Source organism: Sylvia atricapilla, chromosome Z, assembly GCF_009819655.1.
Source record: "Sylvia atricapilla isolate bSylAtr1 chromosome Z, bSylAtr1.pri, whole genome shotgun sequence".
NCBI classification, from domain to species: Eukaryota; Metazoa; Chordata; class Aves; order Passeriformes; family Sylviidae; genus Sylvia; species Sylvia atricapilla.
The window spans coordinates 22,982,252-23,006,054 of record NC_089174.1 but is presented as its reverse complement, the minus strand read 5'-3'; the positions used below and the strand labels follow the sequence as shown (position 1 = coordinate 23,006,054).

General features: G+C 44.2%; 1 pseudogene; it reads left to right on the top strand.

Moving 5' to 3' along the window:
• The first annotated feature begins 978 nt into the window (after nucleotides 1–978).
• Nucleotides 979–23,356, top strand: LOC136374243 (E3 ubiquitin-protein ligase BRE1A-like; annotated as a pseudogene).
• The last annotated feature ends 447 nt before the right edge of the window (nucleotides 23,357–23,803 follow it).

Below are 23,803 nucleotides of genomic sequence, written 5' to 3'. Positions count from 1 at the left end.
CCCTGTTTCATGCAGGAGCACGGGGCAATTGACCTCAGTCCTCCCTTGTGGCCTCAGCTGTTCTGTGATTCTCTGTTAGTCCAGAGCTTTTCAGACTGCATTGATCTAGGAATGGGTTCCCTTCAAACATTTCTGAATCTCTTCGGGTAGAGAGGAAAACTCTTGGAATGGGTCTTTACAAGCCTTGATTCTGAGTTGCTTTTCAGTTCCATAGGATTTTTGAGCTCTCTGAGTGCAGGGTTCATTTATTCCCAGGATGTTGCTGCCCCCAGCTTTGACTGGCTTTGTGTGTAGATTCAATAGGAACAGTTTGGTTGTTATGCAGTGGACTGGTGCCACATGCACACCATCTCAGTTGTTTGCTAAAGTCTAACCTGGCTCATTTTTGTTAATGCAGAAAAGCAGCAACTGAACCTGCATGAAGATTTTTTTGCAAAGAATGTGATAAGGTACGGTACTTCCATTTCAACATTACAGAGCAGTGGATATTTCCCCCATCAACTTTCTGCTTGCAGTGCAGATCCTGCTGGTGTCTTTTACAGCTTAATATTGGACCAGAAAGTGTGAGTCAGCACAGGCTGGCACAAATTCTCGGTCAGAACACAAGGAGTAGATTTGTTTCCATTACCTTGCTACTTGTAGGATCCCCAAAGCAACACTTGGGCAGAGATGTGGGCACCCTTAACCTCAGCTCGTGCCAGAGGATCACTGGCTTATCAAGGATTATTCCCAGCTACAAGGTCATTTGAGTGATTTACAGTCCTTCTTACTAGTCTTCCACTTTTAATCTATTCCTCCCAACAAATATTTTTCAAAATCTTTTGAGTTCCATGCTCTGCTCTGTTTTGGGTATCTTGTTACCATGATGGGTCAGCATCATGGTAACAGTTAAAAACATTAATTAAAAACTGCAAATCAAATTGACTGTGTAGATGTGTATTTGACTTTTTTTAATAGCATTGTTTAATGTTCAGAAAGATCTTGGAGAAGGTGGGAATCTGTACACTTTGGCCATGATGTCTGGAATTGGCAGTAAACGAATGGCTGGAGAGGCTGGTGCTTCTGCACCTCCGGAGAAGAAGGCAGGGGTTGAAGATTTGGGCACCACTGTGGAGACCATTAAACTTGGTGGTGTTTCTTCAGCAGTATGTCTTCCTTGCATACGCCCACTCTACATTTTGTTTTCCATCATCTGGAGACAAAAATGTCTCCGGGGTCAGTATGAACCTTTCTGTAACCTGGCCTGTGTCCCATGTGCCTGTGCCCAGGAGGAGCTGGACATCCGGACCCTGCAGACCAAGAACCGGAAGCTTGCGGAGATGCTCGACCAGCGCCAGGCCATCGAAGATGAGCTGCGGGAGCACATTGAGAAGCTGGAGCGTCGACAGGCCACTGACGATGCCTCTCTGCTGATCATCAACCGATACTGGAATCAGGTTGGTAACAGCTTTTGCTACTTCTTATACACTGTTTTCTTGTCTCTCCTGTGTTACTGCACTCCTTTGGTTCACATCCATTCTTTATCCTGTCTGCCTTGCCTGTCCCATCCTTCAGTTTGATGAAAATATCCGCATCATCCTTAAACGCTTCAACCTGGACCAAGGTCTTGGAGACCTTTTGTCTGAAAGAAAAGCACTGGTGGTGCCAGAACCTGAACCAGACTCTGACAGTAATCAGGAGCGCAAAGATGAGAGGGAACAAGGTGAGGCACCTGTCTGGACACAGTGGGAAAGACAGATTTCAGCTGTGGACAATGTTGATGTCCATTTCTAAAGGCTGACAGAGATTTTTTTTCTGATTGTAAAGATCAGTGATATGCTACCTTCTAGAGCACATTTACTTATTTTCACCTCTGTGTGTAATATTGTGTTTTAATATCCTATGATTTCTTCCCTTTCAGCCTCCCAGGGTTGATGGTTTAGGCTGGGTTGTGTCCACCGATTGGGCTGTCAGTTTTCCCTACTCCTATTCCCGAAAGTTCCCTGTCAATTCTCCCTGGCACCAACCCCTGTCTGGACTGCCCCTTGAGGAATTCCCTATCCTTCGAGGTTCCATTGGTCTGTTTATTACATTACCCTCCCCACTAGTTTGTTTTCTGTAAAATTCACCTTGAGTCTCTCCTCGGTCTTCTCCTTATTGTCCCCTTGACCCTAAACTCCACCATGATTGTTGTGGTTTGAAAACAAACCAAGTAAGAGGCTCTAAGTCAGGAATAAAATTTAATGAGAAGAAAAGGAAAATAAAATAGAATAAAATAAAATAAAATAAATACGAAAAAGAAAAACCAGTGGCAAAGTCAGAATACAACCTGAACAGGGTGATGGAAACAGTCCAGACGAGGTGGTCTTCCTAAAACCGAAATCTTGTAGAAAGGTCTGGTAGCTCCAGTCCTCTGGGAATCCAGTGGGTGAGGGCTGCTTCTACTGTCCCAAATCCCAGCTTATATCCAGGTGAGAATGCTTGGCTCTTCCCCATGGGCGGAGCATCTCACAGTGGGATGATGAGTCATGGAAGAGAGCCTTAATGGCCCATTAAAGAGAGATAACTCCCGGAGGGTGTTATCTCTGAGTCATGCAAAAGGCATTGATGGGCCATTAACTGAAGATGGTGATAGAATACATCCTAAACTACAACCCAGGACAATGATTCTGTCCCTTAAAACCTAGACTTCCGCCTTTGTTCCCTTTCTTTACCTCTGTATTCGAGTTATGTGACATGAATAAAGAAATGTCAGACTGCATGTGAAATCCACCAAGCTCCTTTCTACACTGACCAGGGGAACTGTTTAGGACTCTAAGACCCTGGGGGTTGTGTTGCATCCCACAAAGTGCCATATCACCATACACGAGGCGACACCTCTTTATGTTCCCAGTGGAGGGACTGGAGCCAGCATTCTCCTTCCTGGCCACTCTAGCCAGCAGTACCAGTGAGGAGATAGAATCACAGCTGCAGGAGCATGTGGAGTCCTCCTGCTGTGCTGTTGCCCAGATTGTGACAATGTATGACAAGCTGCAGGAGAAGGTGGATGTGCTGTCTCACAAACTGAATAGTGGAGGTATGACCAAGGTGGCAGGTATTCAAAAATGCTTATCTGCCCCCACCTTAGACATGATCCTGAATTGTAGACAATAAGGTTTATTCCTTCTCATGTGCATTTATTTTCCAAGATGAATTTGTTTGACTTTCTAGACTCTTGTTATCAAAACCTCTACTAAAAGGGCCAGGTGACAGAAATGTAATGTAGCTACCTCTGTATTGGAATGCTGAGGGCTCTGCCTAGCATGTTGGGCTAAGAAGCAGCTTGTTTTTGCCAGTACTGTGTCCCTGTGCCTGAGAAGTCTTATCAGCTAGCTGTCCTCAGCCACCACATAAAAGGCTTCACACTTACAAGTAAAGAAGTGAGATCAGCATTGCAAACTGAAGGTGGAGTCCTCCTTTGTGGTGGAATAGAAGGTGTAAGAATAACCAACTGCTCAGTTTCCACTGAGTTTCTGAGCAAAATGGTGCCCATGTAATGGTGTGGTGTGCTTAATGTAGCTGTCATCTTTGAAAATAGTGGAGTTCTGCAGAAGCCAAATGACCACCTTCTAAAAATGAATCTAGCAGATTCACTTTATACTCTGATGACTGTTGAAAAAGCATAAGGTTAGAATTTTAATATTTTGAATGAAAACTTGGGTGGAAAATCAACTTGTGCTTGGTGTGCCTTCTGTGTGCTCTGACCAAGTCTGGCATTGATGTAGGGAAGTGTTGCTGTCCTTGTCTGGAAACTGTAGTAGCTTTGACATTGGTGCCATGTGAGCCTGTCACAAATGCTGTGGTTGTCACACTGTGTCATAGTGTGTTGGCCAGGTGTGTCATCCTGGGCTGTTACTGTGGTGTTGGAGACAGTGATGTGACATTAACACATGGAGTGCATACAGCAACAACCTCAGTTTTTTGTATGGCAGCTCCTTTTATAGGGCTTTCAAATTTCCTGTGCTTACAAACACATTTGTCAAGGCTCTCAATTCCGCCTAGGTCACCTGCCAATGATATGGGTGCATCCGTGCTTCAAAGGGTTTGGCTGAGGTCCTCTGTCTGGGTTTGAATCTCACCTATCATTATTCTGTCCAGGGACTTGTTAACTTCAGGCTAGGCTGGTTGAGATGGTATCTGTTAAGCCAAATCATCTGTGCAGCTAAACACTGCCTGTATCTGTCACACTGGGCCACCTATTGTGGCAGATTTATACATGAATATGGGCAGCAGATAGGATGTCCCTGGGTTCCAAGGTCATGCTCTGGGTTACTGGTACAGACACAGCTGAAGATCTCTGATGTGAGGGGGTGGCCTCTGGGCCAGAAATGTGCAGCACTGTTTAACTGCAGAGCCTTTTGCTTAGGGAGTGCAAGTCAAAGCTCTCTCTGGCCCTCAGGAAGCAGCACCTGTGGGAGAGGTAGAGTAAACTGAAGTTAGACCAAGAAATCTCCTTTTCTCATTTCTTGTTTCACTCTTTGCTGTTCAGGAATTCAAATCAGTGTTCATTGATTTCCATGAATATCAGTTTCTTTGTGCACCTTTCAGATATTTCACTGATGGAGGAAGCAGTAGTGGAGCTGAATTCCTACTTGTCACATGAGAATGGACAGCTGCAGGAACTGGCTGATGTTTTTCAGGAGAAGCACAGAGTCATGTCTCAGGAGGTGTTAAAAGGAGAGAGAAAAAAATCTGCTTTAGGGTCCTGCTTAGCATGATTTATGGTTACCATAGATTGGAAAGCAGCTTATTTCCTTGGAGAGGCACAAGAGCAACATGGTTTGGAAGTTACAAAAAGGGTTGTTGTTACAGAGAACTGCACATACATTTTCTGTATAATTCAGATTGATTTGCTTGGTATTACATACTAAAGAAAAGGATATATATATATTTGTTGCTGTCTGCCGGTGTAAAATTCAGGATGGTTCATGGAATATTGTCATGAGGAGTCTATTGTCAGAATGAAAGATGAAAAACGCTTGATGAACAAGAGAAAATGACTCCTAAGCAGCCTCAGGAGAAGTTGATTCTATGCAACATGTTGGCTGAAGCATTCCTTTGATTGCAGTTCTCCAAGCTGCAAGAGAGGGTGGAGACAGCAGAATCCCGGGTGTCTGTCCTGGAGACCATGATTGATGACCTTCAGTGGGACATTGACAAGATCCGCAAGAGGGAGCAGAGGCTCAACCGCCACCTGGCTGATGTCCTGGAGCGAGTAAGTGCTGCCATGCTGGCCAGGAAACGTGGGAGTGGTGGGTGGTGGTGACATCCTCTCTGGGACTTTTCTGGGAGAACTGAGAACCTCCAGTGTACCTTCTTTGGTCTTGGATCTGCTCCATCACTCTTGTCAGTATTTCAGTGAGTCTGGAGGAAATATCTTGCCATTTTTTTTTTTTTTTTCCACAGGTAAATTCCAAAGGCTACAAGGTGTATGGAGCTGGGAGCAACCTCTATGGGAGAACAATCACCATTCATGCCCTCAAGGTAAGGTCAGGAACTTGGTTGTAGGTAAGGGAAAGAATAAAGTCAAGGAGAACAAGGACCACAGTTTGAACAGAATTGAACAGATCCTGTGCCACAGAGCTTGGTGACTCTGGGCAAGCCATTTTTTCTGTGTATGAGTTTTGTACTTAAGAAACACCTGGTGGAATTAGACTCTGTCTCACTTGGTCAAGTTACCTCACTGCTCAGTAATTGCTATTACTGTATGAACAGATTCATCAGCGCTCTCAGGAGACACATTAACAGTAGGATTTACAGGGAGTTTATCCCAGCAGTTTGAGGAGATGAATGCAGAGCTGGAAGAGAATAAATCACCTTGATGAATTGGGAGAACTACGTCAGGATCTTGAGGAAGTAACAATACAGAATGAAAAGCTCAACATGAGACATCTGTAGCTATGTGAGAATGAAGGTGTTCTGTAGATGGGCTGCCCTCAGCTTTGCAGTGCTGCGTCTCCAGAAACCTCATTTTGCAATGTCTGTTCTGAGCCGCCTCTTTAGCTGTGTTACACTTTGCTCCAGGTGTGATTCGTCGAGTCTGTGCCTCCACTTGCAGTTCAGTGCATTGGTGACACCGTGTGGTCACTGTTGGAAATTGTAATGGTTTCCTGCCCATGTCCCATTCCGTACTTCGTGTCCATTTTAACCATGTCTGGTTAAAAGTGTTTCCACCTCTTTCCAAGTAGTGTTCCCTCTTCCACTCTCCCCACTCCCTGGGCGACTGGAATCAGAGAACAGAAACAATCAGGCAACTTGTTTGGGGAGAGAGACTCTTGAAAAAGTCAATGAATTTATGCCTTTCCCAGTGTGGGGAATGGATATATAGGAAACAGCCTATGAGTTTGTGATGTTTTAAAGGTGGTAACACAAGAAGCTGTGACTCTGTAGTGGATAAGTATATGGCGGGGAGAATAATCCAAATGTTACATTAATGATCAGGGCCAGTTATAAGAAATATCTGTCACAATACCGTGAATTTCAAGAGATCTGATGCTGGGAACTGTCTTGAGGCACCTCTGAATTCTGTTTATCCACATCAGTTTGTTTAGAGAGAAATGGTCTGTAGATTACAACATTTCCCCCTCCCCCAATTACTTTTAAGTTGAGTGCATGTATGTATGTGTGTTTCACTGCTGCTAGTCACAATCATTGGCGTACTTTTTTTCCCCTAGGAATTCAGTTCTGTACCCTTGAGGTTTTTTTAATTTCTCTTCCTGTCAGTCATTATGTCTTACTGGTAGAAGGTAACCATAATGCCTACTTGTATGTGCATTTTCTCTGTTCTCTCATACTTTTCTATGTGTCCATCTTTATTGATCTGGATAATTATGATTTATTGTTTCCCAAGTTCATGTCTTTGAGAGAAACTATTTCAGGAACAAAGAGTCAAAAACTTCTATGATGTGGTTGTGCAAGAGAAGCAGCCTAGTGCATGCAGAGACCACAAGACTTTTTAAAATTGGTACTGGAGCATATCACTTGGGCCTACTTCATAGCAATGCTAATGAAGTTCTACTTCAGTCTTTGCTTGTGGCAGCTTGATTCACTGTTCCTGAGAGACAGAAACCAAAGGCAAGGGGATATTATTCCTTTTTGTGGCATTTTCCTGTGTCTTAACCAGGTTGAGCTGCGACAAGCAGTGGAAGAGGCTGTGAAGGAGACTCCAGAATATCACTGCATGCAGTCCCAGTTTTCTGTTTTGTACAACGAGAGTCTCCAGCTGAAGGCACACCTTGACGAGGCCCGCACACTGCTCCATGGCACTCGTTCCACACACCAGCGCCAGGTGGAACTGATCGAGGTAACACCTCTGCTCCATCAGCCTGGGAACTCTGTTGTGCCACTGACCATCACTTCTGGGTCTATGTGCCTCTGCAAATGCTCAGGAAATTTATGTTTCTGGCAATAATTCAGGCTGTTGTGGTAGCATATATTGATGAGGTGAGAAATACTCCAGGTTCAGAGCACCAAGTTCTGTTTCCTTTTTCTTCCTCAGAGGGACGAGGTCGGCCTTCACAAGAAGCTACGCACAGAGGTGATTCAGCTAGAAGACACCCTGGCACAAGTCCGCAAAGAATATGAGATGTTGAGGATAGAGTTTGAACAGACACTTGCTGCCAATGAGCAAGCAGGTATGATGTTGCTCTGCTGTACCTAAAAAGAAACACCACCTACCCACCAATGCCCATTGGGGCTACAGCGCACTAGAACACCTGGCTCGATTCCTTGTTAGTGTTAAATACTTGTTCTGGCAGGTCTCTTCATCTCAAAAAACAAAGCTCTTCAGCTGCTTCAACTGGGAGGCCAGTTCCATGTTATCTGACTTCCTTCTTGATGCTGCATAATAATACAGTCTGCTAACAATTTGGTTTATGACAGGATATTTTGCATTGTTAAAAATCACTTGTTAGGGGAGGATTCATTTCCAAATCTGTAAGGACAGTATGGATAGCAAAGCAGTAATTCTTAAATTTCATCAGAGGAAATAAATTACTTCTGAAGTAGCATTTAAATCAGATTTCTTTTGTAACATAAAACATTCCCCTTAGGATCATGGGTATCAAAATAGTGTTAAATGGCGTTGCTGATGTTGGAGATGTTGGAATGTGACAAGAACACACTGAGTTCATGCAGCAACAGCCAAAGTTATTGTTGGACTTCCCCTTACAAGCGTGATTGGTTAAGGGTCTTAACTCTACCCATCTCACTGGCCAATGATATGGGTGCATTCATGGTCCCCTGTTTGAACTTGGATCTGAGCTATCATTATCATGTCAAGGGACTTGTTTACTTCTACTCTCTAATGAGCTAGGCTGGTTGAGTTGGTGTCTGTTATAGCTAATTTTATCTGTGCAGCTACAGACATGCTGTAGCTATCACAGTTCCCTCTTACTGTTTTAAAAAATGTGAAGTATACTTTATCATCCTGATGCAGGTTCCTTGCAGACAGGATGACAAAACAGCATGATGACACAGATGACTCCACCCAACTCCACAAGCCTAGGCCCTCCCAGCTAGTGATGTGTCCCATATATCACTGATGATATAACATTCATATGCATAAGCTATCAGACAAGATTACCAACAATTCAAGTTTTCAAATCGGCATGCCGAAAGCTCATTATTTGGAAGTTATAGACTTACAACTTAACTCTATGAGTAGGAAACATTTCAACTTAAGCACCCTGGGAAAACCAACCAACCAGGGAAATAGCTTGTCTAGTTTGGGTTTGTGATTCATGTCCTTAGATACATAAAATCCTTAGTCCTCGTATCTTTAAATATATAAAATGTTTGTGTTCTTAAATAGATAAAATCCTTAAATAAACTTGTCACCCTAAAAGGTTCCAGATGTCTGTGTAGCAGGTGCACAAGTTGTTTAAATCACTGCTGCATGAAATCTGTTTGACCATCATCAGAAAGATGTTGGTCCCAAGCAGGACATAGGGCAAGATGGACACACCAGGCAGGTATGCATCATGTTCCGGTGTCCGTGGAAACATAAACGTACTCATGTCCCCAGGTAATAAGGTCTCACGGACTTTCCCACTTATTAGTGATAATACCTTTTAACATTACTTTAGGTTTAGGTGACTGGGCATCACCAGATGACTGCAGTGATAGGAAATTATTTCAGATTACTGGATTCTGGAATTGTTCAGGTACTGTTAAATGAGTCAGGGTAGGAACAGCTTTTGCTACTATGCTCTATGGGATTTCTCCACACATTGCTTCTTTCTGGTAATCTAAGATGCACTTTAGAGTGCCACGTGCACATTCCATGATGGCCTGTCCTGTTCCCAAGTGGGGAATACCAGTGTTGTGTGACACACCCCAGACCTGTAGGAATTGTCTCATTTTTTGTGATGCATATGCAGGTCCATTATCTGTTTTGCTGTTGGGAGGGATACCCAAAGCAGCAAAGGCTAATCTCCACTGTGCAATGGCATCCCGACATTTTTCCCCTGAGTGAACTGATGCCCATATTGAAACAAACCCCCGCAGCCACCCGGGGCTCCTTGGCTAGCTCAGTTCCTTGGGAAGCTTTGGGGCAATATTTCAGGGACAAGACAGAAGATCCAAAAGAGGCTCTTACCCCCCGGGAGTTGGTCCAAGATGTTTTATTCTTGAATGGTTCCAGGGGTGCAAGAGGGGGAAAGAAGGGGAAAGAGGAAGAACAGGGCCTTATCTAGGCTCTTGCTCATGGGGGATAGCTGGAGCTTAGGCAATTGGGTCAAGAAAGGAAGGAAGGGTCAAACTACATGGTTACAGGCTTCAGGGGTCCTGGGGAAAACCCATTCCCCAGAGAAGTACAACACATATACCTGAGGGGAAAGTATCAATTGACACATGCACATTTTTTAGATGTCTGAATTCAGGATTATGAGTGACATCAGTCTGCCAGATTTGCAACGTTTTTAAGCCATGGGAATTATCTCCCATCTGTAGTGGTGCAATGTGGCCTTGGCAGTCAACACAGGTATTGACTATATTTTGACCCTCTGTGTTCAACAGCAGAAATTGCCTCTGTAGAGCTTGAACACCTTGATGGGAGAAGGTGTGTGATATTTTTGCTTTTGCCAGCATGTCTGACTAATCTGCTGTCCAGGCAAGGCTAACTAGGTGATCTGCTAGCCCTCTGCAATGAAACCTGGTAGGTTTGTATGGCTTCTAAAGTGTAGGATGTAGGATGGGCAAGTTCTGGGCTGGATTGTATGCCACCAAGTTTTTAGTAGGTGAAATAACTGTGCATTATCAATTTTCTTTAGCAAAGCTTGATCTAATCTCTCTGTGATGCCAGCAAGATAGGCAGAGTGAGTGACAATGTTTAATGGAATGTGGGGAAAGTTCTGAAAAACCATTGCTAGAGCATGTAGCTCCAGTAACTGAAGTGACCCACTCTCATAACCTTCCAATGTTTACTATTAATTTTCTCTCTTCTATGTCACAATGGCTTTTCCGTGTTCCCAGAACCATTAGTAAATACAGTAATGCCTTTTAAGGGTGTTTGACTATTCAGTGGGTTTAGGGATAGTGCAGTGGTTCTACTCATTTGCAGTAATGTATGATGGTATATGGTAACTAATTTTGCAAGGCCTTTTGTAAAGCTGTGCTGTTGGCATAGCACCATTCAAATTCTTCTTGCATAATAGGGATAATAATTTTGGAAGGATCTTTTGCAGTCATTTGTAAACATCTTTGACAGCATTTGATGCTTAAAGTGAGCAATTAACTCAAAGATGGTAACTGCCATTATTATAGGTTGATGGGGTAGGAACACCCACTCTAAAACATGCAAAGGGTCAGACCACTGAGTATCCCATCATTCAATAATAGCAGTAGGATGGAAATTAAAATAAACACAGTAATACACACTTCTGGGTATATTCAGTGAACCTTTCTGTGATAGCCTGCTTTACTCTTTCAAGAGCAGCTTCTGCCTCTGGTGCTAATTTCCTGGGAGAATTTAGATCAGGGCTGAGGAGAGGAGACAAAGGACTCTGTATGATTCAATATGAATCTAGCAAAAGCCATTTATTGTGCTTCTAAACATTGTTTATATTTGCTTTTTATCTTGGTTTACACGGCCATGCATTATTTGATTGGTAGCTTTGCTTTGTTCATGCATCTCTTGGTTGGTAGCTCTACCTTGTCCATTAGGCAAGCATGCATCTTCTTAATCTAATTGGTTGATACTGTAAGCATCATTTTACTCAGGTTGACACTGCCATATGTGTCTTTTCTGCTTCTTCTTTTTTCTTGCAACAGCTTTTTTATTCACAAAGATGACTGCATTCTTTAGTTCCAGAAGATTAGCCTGGTTCATTCAGTGCACATCCATTTTCCTGTAAATATGACCCTACACAGGATCATCCTTTAGGAGATGAAATAAAGGTTCTAATTGTGGGGTGGTCAACCCTAGATAGGATCTGAGCCAGTTTATGGTACCCAAAAGTTTTTGTGCATAATTTAAATTTTGAACATTTGTTGAGAATTGAACTGTTTTGTGGCTGTATGATCTGATCCATTATTTTGAGTCCAAGGTACTTCCAAGGTGGTTGCTGCTGTACCTTTTTTGGTGCTATTTGCAGTCCAAATGTTTTCCAAAGCTTGCATCAGGTTTGGTTGGTCTGTGAAAGGTCTTTTTTAGTTGGGGTCACTATTAAAATATTGTATGATGGTAACAGTAAGCCCTTGGAAATTGTTCTCTGACTGATGATAATGCCTAAGCAACATACCATTGACAAATTGAGAGGCTGGTTTTCATGCCTTGTGGAAAAATTTTCCATTGATAACGCTTCACTGGTGCAGCGTTGTTGATACAAGGCACCATATAAGCAAACTTTGCAGTATCATTTGAATGTAAAGGAATTGTAAAGAAACAATCCTTTACATCAACAATTACAATATCCCAGGTGGCAGGAATTGTAGTACGAGATGGCATGCCTGGTTGTAAGGTGCCCATACTCTCCATGACTGATTTGATTTTTCTTAAGTCATGGAACAACTTTCATTTCCCAGACTTCTTTTTCATGACAAACATCGGAGTGTTCCAAGGGGGCTCATGGATGATTCTATGTGCCCTTGAGCCAGCTGTTCTTGTACTAAAGACTAAAGGGTGTGTAGCTTTTCCTTCTCTAAGGGCCACTGTGGTAGCCACAGAGGCTAAGTTGTAAGCCATTTATAGGGGTAGTGTAGGACACTTTACACCCTTTAGAACAGTGGCCCGTGTTCAAAATCCATCCCTGTGAGAGCTCCCCATACGGATAGAACATACCTCCCTCACAGGTTAAGTGGTGCTGCATTGATGTAAGGTTGAATCGTAGCTGTTTGACCCTCAGGATTTTTGACCAACACAAGTTTGCTTCTCAAACAGCTCTGTGTGGTCCTTCTGAGGCCAGCAAAAGCAGATCCCAGAGGCATAGTGGGCAATGATGGAGGCCAGGTGTTGGCATATATGATGGTGACCTTTGGACCTGTGTCAGTCATCCCACCGACCTTTATTTGTGACAGCCTTGTCAAGACATCATGATGGTACACACCACGTTGGGTCTCTGATCGCCTATGACTTGGGTCCAAAATACTTGAGGTTCTCCTGTTGACCAGAAGCCTTGGTCTCCTCGTACCTTAGGATCTGGTTTTGGGGCAGAAGACTTAAAAGGGATAAGTTGGGCAATACGGATGTTTGCAGGGGTATTCACAGGTGGAGTAGGGGTAGAAACGGTTGCATGTATTTATCCAGTAAAATCTGTGTCTGTAACACCAGGGTGTACAAAGATGATGCCTTGCAGGGTGGCACTGGACCTATCAATCATCAGTGAGCTCAATCCTCTCCCGATGGGCCCCTGGGCCTGGAGAGGAACTTTATGTATCTTTAAAGTGCTTATAGTTATTGAGATAGAGCTGGATACATTTATTCCAGCTGCTCCTCTACTCGTTCCTATGAGCTGGTCACACAGGCTTGCCCAGAAAGCTGATATACTTGTATCCTCATGCGTCTCCTGCTCATGCTGCGTTGTCCATTTCCCTGGTTCTTAAAAGACTCCTAAAAAGATTGTTTATTAGTATAGATTTTGTACTTGCATGGTTTAGCTTCATGACCAATTTTTCTGCACCAGTTATAACTGATGTTCATACTCTCGTCCTTGAAAAGTTCCCAGATAGAGTGGGCTTGCAGGGACAGTTTGCTCTCAGGTGGCCTTGCTGTCCATATCTATAGCACTAAGACATCACCTTTACAGCAGCTGCTATGGAACCTGCTAGTAGTGACATGTTGTGGGAATTAGACCTAACCTTAGCACTGACATTTATCATGTTATCTAGTAACGGGCTCCCAACTGGCAGCAGTTCTATGATCCTTTGACAATCTTCATTAGCATTGTCCCGCACCAATCATAAAATTAAAATATTTCTGGCTTCAACATTAACAATTTGTTTTTCCATGGCATCTTGTAGTCTTTCTAGAAATTGTAAATATGGTCCTTTGACCCCTTGTCTGATTTTGGAATATGTTTGGATTGAGTTAGCCATGTTTGTTACTTTAAATAATGCCTGTTTATTGTATCTTATCCCGCCCCTTCCTAAAGTAGAAGTCCATACCTAGAGGGTAGCGTCTTCAGATGCCGAAACCCATTTTTCCCAGTGATGTCTTTTATTCTTAAAGGGGTCCAGACCCTTGCACCACTCTCGGCCACCTTCCACAAAACTCTCCACTGCCTGCAGCAATTCCACTGCCCATGGCTTTCCCCGCCACTCCCTGCAGCCCTACCGGCTGTCTGCAGCAAATACGGCTGTCCCTCTATCTCCCTGCAATACTGAAGCAGTTTGTTGTATCGTGCTGGCCGTCACCAATTGTTGCTGATGTTGGAGACAGGAATACAACAAGAACACACGGAGTTCATCATGGAGTTCATGCAGCAGCAGCCGAAGTTATTGTTGGGCCTCCCCTTTTATAGGGCTTCAGATGTCCAGTGCTTACAAATGTGATTGGTTAAGGGTCTGAATGATATGGGTGCATTCATGGTTCAAAGGGATTGGCTGAGGTCCCCTGTTTGAACTTGAATCTGACTTATCATTATTGCGTCTGGAGGCCTGTTTACTTCTATTCTCTAAAGAGCTAGGCTAGTTGAGTTGGTGTCTTTATAGCTAATTTTATCTGTGCAGCTACAAACCTGCTGTAGCAGTTACAAAGTGGGAACTAAGGCCTGTGAATTTGCAAGAATTTGTTCTTGCATATAAAACTAGCATGACTTTTTTTCTGCAAGTATTTGTGTTGCTCTGTTGTGTGGCAGAATGGTAACAGTTTTATTTTGTTCTTCAGCATTGTCAGGTATCTTGTTCTCCATCTCCATGAAAGTCCTCAAGAAGGTTGACATAAGTGTGGTTTGTTACAGAGTTGTTTCTGTTTTTGCAGGCGCAATTAATCGGGAGATGCGTCACCTCATCAGCAGCCTCCAGAATCACAACCACCAGCTGAAGGGAGAGGTGTTGAGATACAAGCACAAACTGAGAGAGGCCCAGTCTGACCTGGGCGAGGTAACACAGCAGGAAAGGCCAGAGAAGGGGGGAACATGCTGAGGAGAAGGGGGAATGCTGCCACCCTTGCCAGCAGTATCAGCCTTTCTGATACACTGTGCAGGATGTAGTGAAATCTTCTGTGGAGCTCTGCTGCTTCCTTTGACCAAATGAATGCTCTTCCTTTGTAGCTGTGTAGTGTTCCATGAAAAGAGGGCATGGACCTGTGGATCTGTGAAGACAGAGGAGAAAGGGGTATAGAAGATTCCTGGCTAAGAACTTAAATGTTTTCTTGATCATCTCTTTTGCTGTTCCATGCCAGATCCGCTCTCGCAGTGGCAGTGCTCTCTTCCAGTCCCAGGCCAGCACTGAAGACACAAAGGAGGAACCTGCAGGGATCAAGCAGGAGCCTGATGATCCTTCTGCCCAAGTGTCTGTTCCCAAGGCTGCATTTAAAGATGTTCATGAAATGAAGGCCAGGCGAGATGAAGAGGAACGGGAGTGGGAGAGACGAGAAAGGGAGAGGGAACGAGAGAAGGAAAAAGAGAGAGAATGAGAAAAAGAGAAAGAGCAGAAAAAGGAACAAGGATGGGAAAACAGAAGCAGAAGGAATCAGAGAAGGAGAGAGAGTTGAAAGAGAAGGAGAAAGGGAAGCATGAAGTTGGCAGAAAGAAGGAGGCTGAAGTGATCAAGCAGCTGAAGGCTGAGCTCAAGTAAGGTATTGTCTCTCCCTTTCCTGTGTGAGCAGTGCCCAATCCTGTGGTGTTCGTTCACATGTTCTTGCTTTTATGCGATCAGCATCGCTGAAGTTTGGAGCCAAGAGAGTTTCTTGACACGCTCTGTATCTGATTGTGATGTGGTCAATGTAGAAGTGTTTTTCTAACAATGGCCTAAAGCATTAATGCACATCCTTGTGTTCAATGTCATTTCTGGTTGGTTTTTGTAGCTTGAGGAACTGAGGCAGAGGGTGAAAGAATTGAAAGACAAGAAAAAAAAAAGGATAGTAAAAAGATGGCTGATGAGGATGCCCTCTGCAAGATCCAAGCAGTGGAGGAACAGATCGAATATTTGCAGAAGCAACTTGCCATTGCTAAGCAGGTGAGAAGTTTCTGAGGAGTTCTCTTTTGGCTAGAGTGCCTGTGAAGGATTCAGATTATGTCCAGAAAGAGAGAAGGAATTTGTATCTGTATGGGACAGATATATGAGTTTGATCCTTGTTTACCAAAGGGGAAGAAAACAAGCAAAAGAACTGCCAACAAAATAACCCCCTCCACTCTCAGCTCCAGGGTATCACAGGCAGGCCATAGTGGGAAATGTTTAGTAACAATTAAACATTAAACATGCAATTAAACATGTGGCCTTGGTGAAGCACACAGAGGAGAATTAGCTTTATCAGTCATTAGGGGAAGAGATTACAATTTCTTTTTAAGAATTATTATCTCCTCAGTTCTTCTGGTGAAAATGTTTGCATGTAACTCGTACATACCTTCTGCCAAATAAAGGCTTAATTCAATATAGAGCAGGACCACCTTAGTGAGTGGTAAGCCAATAATTGACATGTACTTTTTTAGAATACTTGTTATTGTAGCACAGAACTGCTCTATCTTGTCAATGCTGAAATGGCCGAAGTGAGTTTAAGGGGCTTGACAGCCTGTTAGTTGGAAGCTGTCAAGCTGTCCACATGTAGGATTTTTGGCCTGGTCTATCTGACCATGTCTCGGAATTGGGATCTGGTTTCTGTCCAACTCTGGCAACAATTGTGTCAAAGCTGATTCTGCCAGCAAGAGATAGGTGACCATCTTTTCTCTGCACCTTCAAATTCAGAGTATCTTTGCTGTGGTGTGGACCTGTAGGGAGTATGTTTTTCTGGTTGTTTGGATCATAATGTTCCCTGACACCAAGAATCTTCCTTAATCTTCACTAAGTTTGGTGTCTCTGAATAAAATGTTCAGGGTTACTGTAGGAGGTCCACGACACAGAGCATGTGATTCTTTTGCAGGAAGAAGAGGCCCTGCTGTCAGAAATGGATGTCACAGGGCAAGCCTTTGAAGACATGCAAGAGCAGAACATCCGCCTGATGCAGCAGCTGCGGGAGAAAGATGATGCCAACTTCAAGCTGATGTCAGAACCTATCAAGTCCAACCAGATCCATAAGCTGCTGAAAGAGGAGAAGGAAGAGCTGGCAGAGCAAGTTTTGACACTGAAAACACAGGTAATACGGAAAAAGGAGAGAGGACAGAAGAGCTGGTGGGGAAGGTGGAGGTGTTGTTGGTTACCTGTTTTAGGCAGCTGCACACAACCGTTTGCTTGCTCCCCCAGTGAGGGGAAGGGGAAACAATCAGAAGGGACAGAGAAAACAGGTGAGATGAAATAAAGGCAGTTTAACAGTTAAAGCAAGCAAAGATGTCCACACAAGCAAAAGAAAAGATCTATTACTTCCTGTGTCAGGCAGGAGTTCAGTCATCTCCAGGAAGGCAGAGCTTCATCATGTCTTATTGTTATTTAATAAATGCTGCAGCTCTGAACATCCTCCCACTTCCTCCCTTCCACCAGCTGTTATTGCTGAGCGCTGCCCTGTAGGGTATGAAACACCCCTTGGGCCAGCTGGATGAGTTGTCCTGGCTGTGTGGCATCCCAGCTTCTTGAGCACCCGCAGCCTACCTGCTAGTGGGCAGCATGAGACACAGAAGGTCTTGATGCTGTGTAAATACTGCTCACTAAAACAGCTAAAACAGTGCTGTGTTACTGACTGGAGTGTTTTGCTCCAAAATGCAAAACAGTGCAGCATGTGAGCTGCTCTGAAGAGAATTAACTATCCTCACCAGAATCAGTCCAGGACAGAATGTTCCTCTCACCAGCCCAGGAATGCATTAGGCTTCAAAGAGGCCTGTCTTTGTAAGAAGCTGAAATTGCTGTATGAGCATTAAAATGTCCTATGGGTTCACTGCTATGGAGAGCAGATGGGTGAGGAAAAGTGGGGAGTCCTTTTCCCGTTGTAATGCTATTTCTACCTGTATATTCTACCTATACCTGGATCTATTGGTAACAAGCAGAAGGAGTTGGAAACCATGGTTCAGTCTGAACTATCTCAGACAGGCTGGGAGAAGAGCTCACTGAGAACAGTAGAACAGAGAAGGACTTGCAGATTCTGGTACATCAGAGGCTGGACATGACCCAGCAGCATATGCTGGGAGCCCAGAAAGCCAACTGCATCCTGGGCTGCATCCAAAGCAGTGTGGGATCAGGCTGAGGGAGGAGATTCTGCCCCTCTACTCTGCTGTCATGAGACCCCAGCTGCAGTGCTGCATCCAGCTCTGGAGTCCTCAGCACAGGAAAGACACATGGACCTCTTGGAGGGAGTCCAGAGGAGCATGTAAAGATGATAAGAAATTCGCATCTCTGCTACAAGAACAGGCTGAGAGAGCTGGGCTTGTTCAGGATGGAGAAGAGAAGACGCTGGGGAGACTTCATTGCAGCCTTCCAGTACCTGAAGGGGGCTTAGAAAATGAGGGAGAGGAACTTTTTATATGAACACAGGACAAGAGGCAGTGGTTTTAAACTGAAAGAGGGCAGGCTTAGATTATAGATGTTAGAAAGAAATTCTTTACTCAGAGGGTGGTGAGGCACTACTAGAGGTTGCCCAAAGAAGTTTGTGGATGCTCCATTGTGGTATATGAGTTTGTGTTTGTTAAAGACGTTGGTTATATTTACCAGAAAGCCCTGTGGCGTGGAAAAGCAGCAGGCTGGGTGGTGAGAGGTCAGTTGGGGGTTGAGAGGCACTTGTGGGAAGAGATGTGCGGACAGCATGTGAGTGTAAAACTGATTGGATGGTGAGACACGTGGACAATAGCGTTGTAGCTGAACAGTCAATGGGTGCTCTTCTTCTGTTAAGTTTTGGTTATGTCCAGTGGAAATTAAAGGTATAAATGGGGAGTGTTTTCTATAATAAAGTAATTTCCTTTGCATGCAGAAGGGGGACTGTGTGTCTTTGTTCCCCACTGCTGGACTCCATCCCTGAAAGTGTTCCAGGTGAGGCTTGGATGGGGCTTTGAGAAATGTACCCTATGGAAGCTTCCTAGGGACACTGGGACTAGATATCTTTAAGGTCCCTTCCAGTCCAGGCCATTCTATGTCTCTCTATCCTGTCATCTTTGGAACCACTGTGGAACTGTTCATTGCCTTGCAGCAAGCTTTAGGGCCACTGTCCAAAAATTAAAACATGTCAGTTGCAAATATTTGACTGTTAAGTTTTAAAGTATTGACCAGAGATCTGAGTACAGCTCTCCGGATGCAGGCACGGCTCTTCAGGGAGAAAAAGGCAGGCTGAAGGTGTGCTCCTTGGTGATGGGGAAGCAGGGGTAGTTTTAGCCTGCAGCTTGAGTGACAGCTCTGAAGACCCACAGAGCATGCATTCATTTCTTCTGTACCTTCTGTCTCCCTTCCCAAGGTGGATGCCCAGCTACAGGTTGTACATAAGCTGGAGGAGAAGGAACATTTACTGCAGAGCAGTATTGGAACAGGAGAGAGGGAATTGGGTCTGCAAACAGGCCCTGGAAATGAACAAATGCAAGGTGAGGGGCCCCTTAATTTCCTCTTGGGTTGTGAGGTGGAGCTGCTGCTGCCTGCCTTGTGGGGAGCATAGAAGGCTCTGAGGTTTCAATGGTATTACAAAACTTGGTATTCCCTTGTTTTGGATGAGTATATAAGAAGGCTGAGGAGCTCTGGAGAGAATTATGATGCTTTCTTTTGGTAAGGAGTAGCAGGTCTGTCCAGGTTTAGGGCAATTTTTGAGAGGAAACCTCCGAATGGGATCCCTCTAGAAAGCAAGTTCAAGTGGTTTGTCTTGTGTTGCAATATGTAACCAAAAATGGGTATTCTATTTGCCATCTGTTGAAAGTGGGTGGGGAAGTGTTTTTCATTATCTCTTATATAACCCATTTCTCTTAACTCCAGTGGGGAGGCTGCAGGTGCCTTCTGTTAATGGGCCAGCTGTTAAAACCAGGTGGAGCCATGTTCCTTATCTTTTGCAAGACCCATCCTCCCTCCAAGGGAATATCTGCTGTTAATGGGCCATTAAGGCTCACCACATGACTGATAAAATGACATCATCTCGTTGTGAGATGCTCCACCCAGTGGGAGGAGCCAAGCATTCCTACCTGAATAAAACCTGCACTTCAGAACATGAAGGCAACCTGTTTTCCACTAGATTCCTAGAAGAACACTGGACCCATCTTGCCACCACTGGACCCTTTCTGCAGGATCATCTTTACTCCAACAGAACTCCATCTTAGGAGTTCTCCAGGAGGGCTTGTTTTGGACTGCTCCCAACACCCTGACCAACAGTGTCAGGTTATATTCTGACTTTGTTAGTGTTTCTAGGATTTTTTTGTTTATTTGTTTGGTTGCTTGTTTTTTGTACTACTACATTTGGGGGGGTTTTTTAGTATTCCTAGTAAAGAACTGCTATTCCTATTACATACTTTTGCCTGAAAGCTCCCTTAATTGTAAAATTATAATAATTTGGAGGGAGGGGGTTTACATTCTCCGTTCCAGGCATTTTCCTGGCAGGCACCTGTCTTTCTAAACCAAGACATGACCCCTCCCCCAGCTAGTTTGGGAAAGAAATTCATTAGAGAAACAGTGGGAAAAACCTGTTTATTCAACAAGCAGAGTGTTTACAAGCATAAACATGAATAATATTTAAAAATAAAACATTTTATTCTGAAGAGAGATGGCAAAATTGAGAAGGCTCTTACTGTGGGTTGTAGCTCAGCTCTCACAGGCCCTTAACAGCCCCTCTGGCACTGGAAAATGCTGTCCTAGACCCCAGTGGGCCGTAGGCATGAGATCCGAGTGTTTTCTTGGCTTTTCAGTCCAGAACAAGTTTAAGCAGTTCCAAGAAAAAGAAAAAAAAAAAAACAACCAACCAACCAAACAAAAAACAAAACAACAAACCCACAACAAAACCCAAAAAACAAACAAACAAAAAAACCCCCACCAATAAAACAACAGTCCAGGGAACTTTTCTGCCTCAGCCAGCTAAAGCAAAGGAGACATCTCTCTCACTATCCATCCATAGAAAACACAGTCCAGGAGCAGAATGTGGAGGAGTGAGTGCTGTTTCTGCAAGCAAACTCCATGCTTCTTCTTTCCCCTGCTTCGCCAGGACATTCTTCCTCTTATCCCCATATTGTCCGCTTACTACGAAAATGAATATACATTCTAACTTTACAAACAATTACATTATACATACATATATGTACAGTATAGAGCCATATACAGACTATGGCAGTGACATTCAACAAACAGTGGTATTTTCATACAATTCTCACCCAACAATCAGATCTTCCTGAGGTACACATCATATTGTTCCATTTTTCTGCATTATCCACCATGTACAACCTGGTCCCTGAGCAAAGACAGCCCCACGTATGGGTTTGTCTGTACTTGAGGCAGAATTGATCTAAACCATCTCTCCTAACAAACCTCAAATATATACCACAGGGACTTTGTCTCTGTCTACTATATGCAAGAGCTCAGATTGGGCAGGGCCTGCTCAGCTGGTGGAGCCTTGGGTATTAACTAACCAGGTGGCCTTTGCTAGATGCTGCTCCCAATCTTTAAAAGATACTCCACCCAAAGCTTTCAAGGTGGTTTTTAACAGTCCTTTATATCTCTCCAATTTGCCTGCAGGTGGTGGATGGGTTATGGTACACTCACTCAATGCCATGTTCCCTAGCCCAGATGTTGATAAGGCTATTTTCGAAGTTAGTCCCATTGCCAGACTCAATCCTCTCAGTGGTACCATGCCTCCAAAGGATGTGTTTTTTAAGACTCAGGATGGTGTTGTGAGCTGTAGCGTGAGGCACAGGGTAGGTCTCCAACCATCCTGTGGTGGCTTCTACCATCGTAAGCACATAGTGCTTGCCCTGGCAGGTTTGGGGAAGGGTGATGTAGTCAATCTGCCAAGTCTCTTATATTTGGACCACCGTATCATAGGGGCATTACCCTCTTGGCCTTTTTGATGGCAGCATACAGTTCACAGTCAAGGATAACCTGAGAAATCATGGTCTCATGCCCACTTATAGGTCATCTCTGCCCTGATGACCTGAGCCATCATGGGCCCATTGAGCTAGGAACAGCTCTTCCTTTTGTTGCCAATCTAAGTCTATCTTTGACACCTCTGTCTTTGCAGCCTGATCTACCTGCTCATTGTTTTGGTGCTTCTCATTAGTCTAACTCTTGAGGACATGGGCATCTACATGGCAGACTTTTTCACAGATAGCTTTTCTACCCTGGTAGTGATGTCTTTCCACTCTTCAGCAGCCCAAATTGCTTTTTCTCTATGCTGCCAATTAGCCTTTTTCCACTTCTCTAGCCATTCTCACAGAGCATTGGCTACCATCCATGAATTAGTACAGAGGTAGAACTTTGGCCACTTCTCTCTTTCAGCAATGTCCAGGGCCAGGTGAACAGCTTTGCGTTCAGAAAGTTGGCCCAATCCACCTTCCCCTTCAGTAGCTTCTGCGACCTGTCATGTGGGGCACCTTACAGCTGCTTTCCACTTCTGGTTCATCCCTACGATGCGACAAGAACCGTTTGTGGAAAGAGCACAATGTCTTTCTTCCACTGGCAATTTGCTGTACAGTGGAACCCTTGTCATTTCTTGTTGCTCTTCATCAGTGAGACCAAAATTTTCACCTTCAGGCAAATTTGTAAATATCTCCAAAATCCTGGGGTGATTGAGTTTTCCAAAACAAGTGCATTGTGTAATGAGAGCAACCCACTTGTTTCATGTGGCATTGGTGGCATTGGTGGCAGAGGGAATCCTAGCATGGGTAGTTGGGGTGCCAGGAGTTGTTTTTCAGTGTCTATTACCTCTGAAGAGGCCTGGACTCTTTCATAAGCTGCCAAGATTTCCTTCTGTCTGTGAGAGTAGTTGGCTTCAGACCCTCTATAGCTTCGCCACTGAGATCCTAGTGATCAACCTTGGGTTTCCCCAGGCACCTTCTACCGAAGGCTCCAGGACAAACCATTGTTTCTGGCTGTAGAGTAAAACACATTCTTCACATCTGGTTCTGTCCTGACTGGACCAAGGATTACTGCATGAGTGATCTCTTGCTTGATATGGGCAAAGACTTCTTGCTGTTTAGGGCTCCACTGGTGGACTAACTATCTAATTGTAGTGTTCTTGCTGGTAATCAGGTAAAGAGGGCTAACAATCTGGCTGTATACTCAGGAATATGCATTCTCCAAAAGCCTCTGGCACCTAAGAAAGCTTGTCTTTCCTTCTTGTTGGTTGGTAGAGACATGGTGTGATCTTACTTATGACCTTGGTGGGAATCTGACACTGTCCATCTTGCCAGTTTACTCCCAGGAACTGGATCTCTCAAGCATCTCTTAAGGTCCCTTAACTTTGCTCTTGATGGCAAAGCCAGTTTTCAGGAGAATCTAGATGATTTTCTCTTCTTTCTCAAACACTTCTGCTGCTGTGTTTCTCCATACAATGATGCCATCAATGTACTGTAGATGTTCTGCGGCCTCACCCTTTTCTAGTGCAGCCTGGATCAGTCCATGGCAGGTGGTGGGTCTATTTTTCGCTCCTGGGGCAGTCAGTTCCAGGTGTACTGCAAACTAAGGTGCCCCACCAGGTGAAAACAAACTGAAGCCTGATTTTGTGGCCAGAGGAATGGAGAAAAATGCATTGGCAATGTTAACAGTGGAATACCACTTCGCTATCTTGGACTCCAACTCATACTGCAGCTCCAACATGTCTGATGCAGCAGCACTCAATGGTGGAGTCACTTCATTCAAAGCATGATAGTCCACAGTCAGTCTCCATTCTCATTCAGATTTATGCACAGGCCAAAAGGGACTGTAGAAGGGTGAGTGGGTTTTGCTGACTACCCCTTGGCTTTCCAGATCACAGATTATCTTGTGGATGGGAATCACAGCATCTTGAGTTGTTCTGTACTGTCAACAGTGCACTGTTGAAGTGGCAATTAGTACTCGTTATTCTTCCACCTTCAGAAGTCCTACTGCAGATGGTTTCTCTGATAGTCCAGGCAAGGTATTCAATTGCTTAAGGCCCTCTGTCTCTACAGCTGCTATCCCAAGCACCCACCTTTTGGGTCTTTGAAATACCCATTTTGGAGAAAATCTATACCTAAAATTCTTGGGGCCTCTGGGCACAATAGGATGTTTCTTCCACTCATTCCCAGTCAGGCTTACATTGGCTTCCACCAAACTAAAATCCTGTGATCCCCCT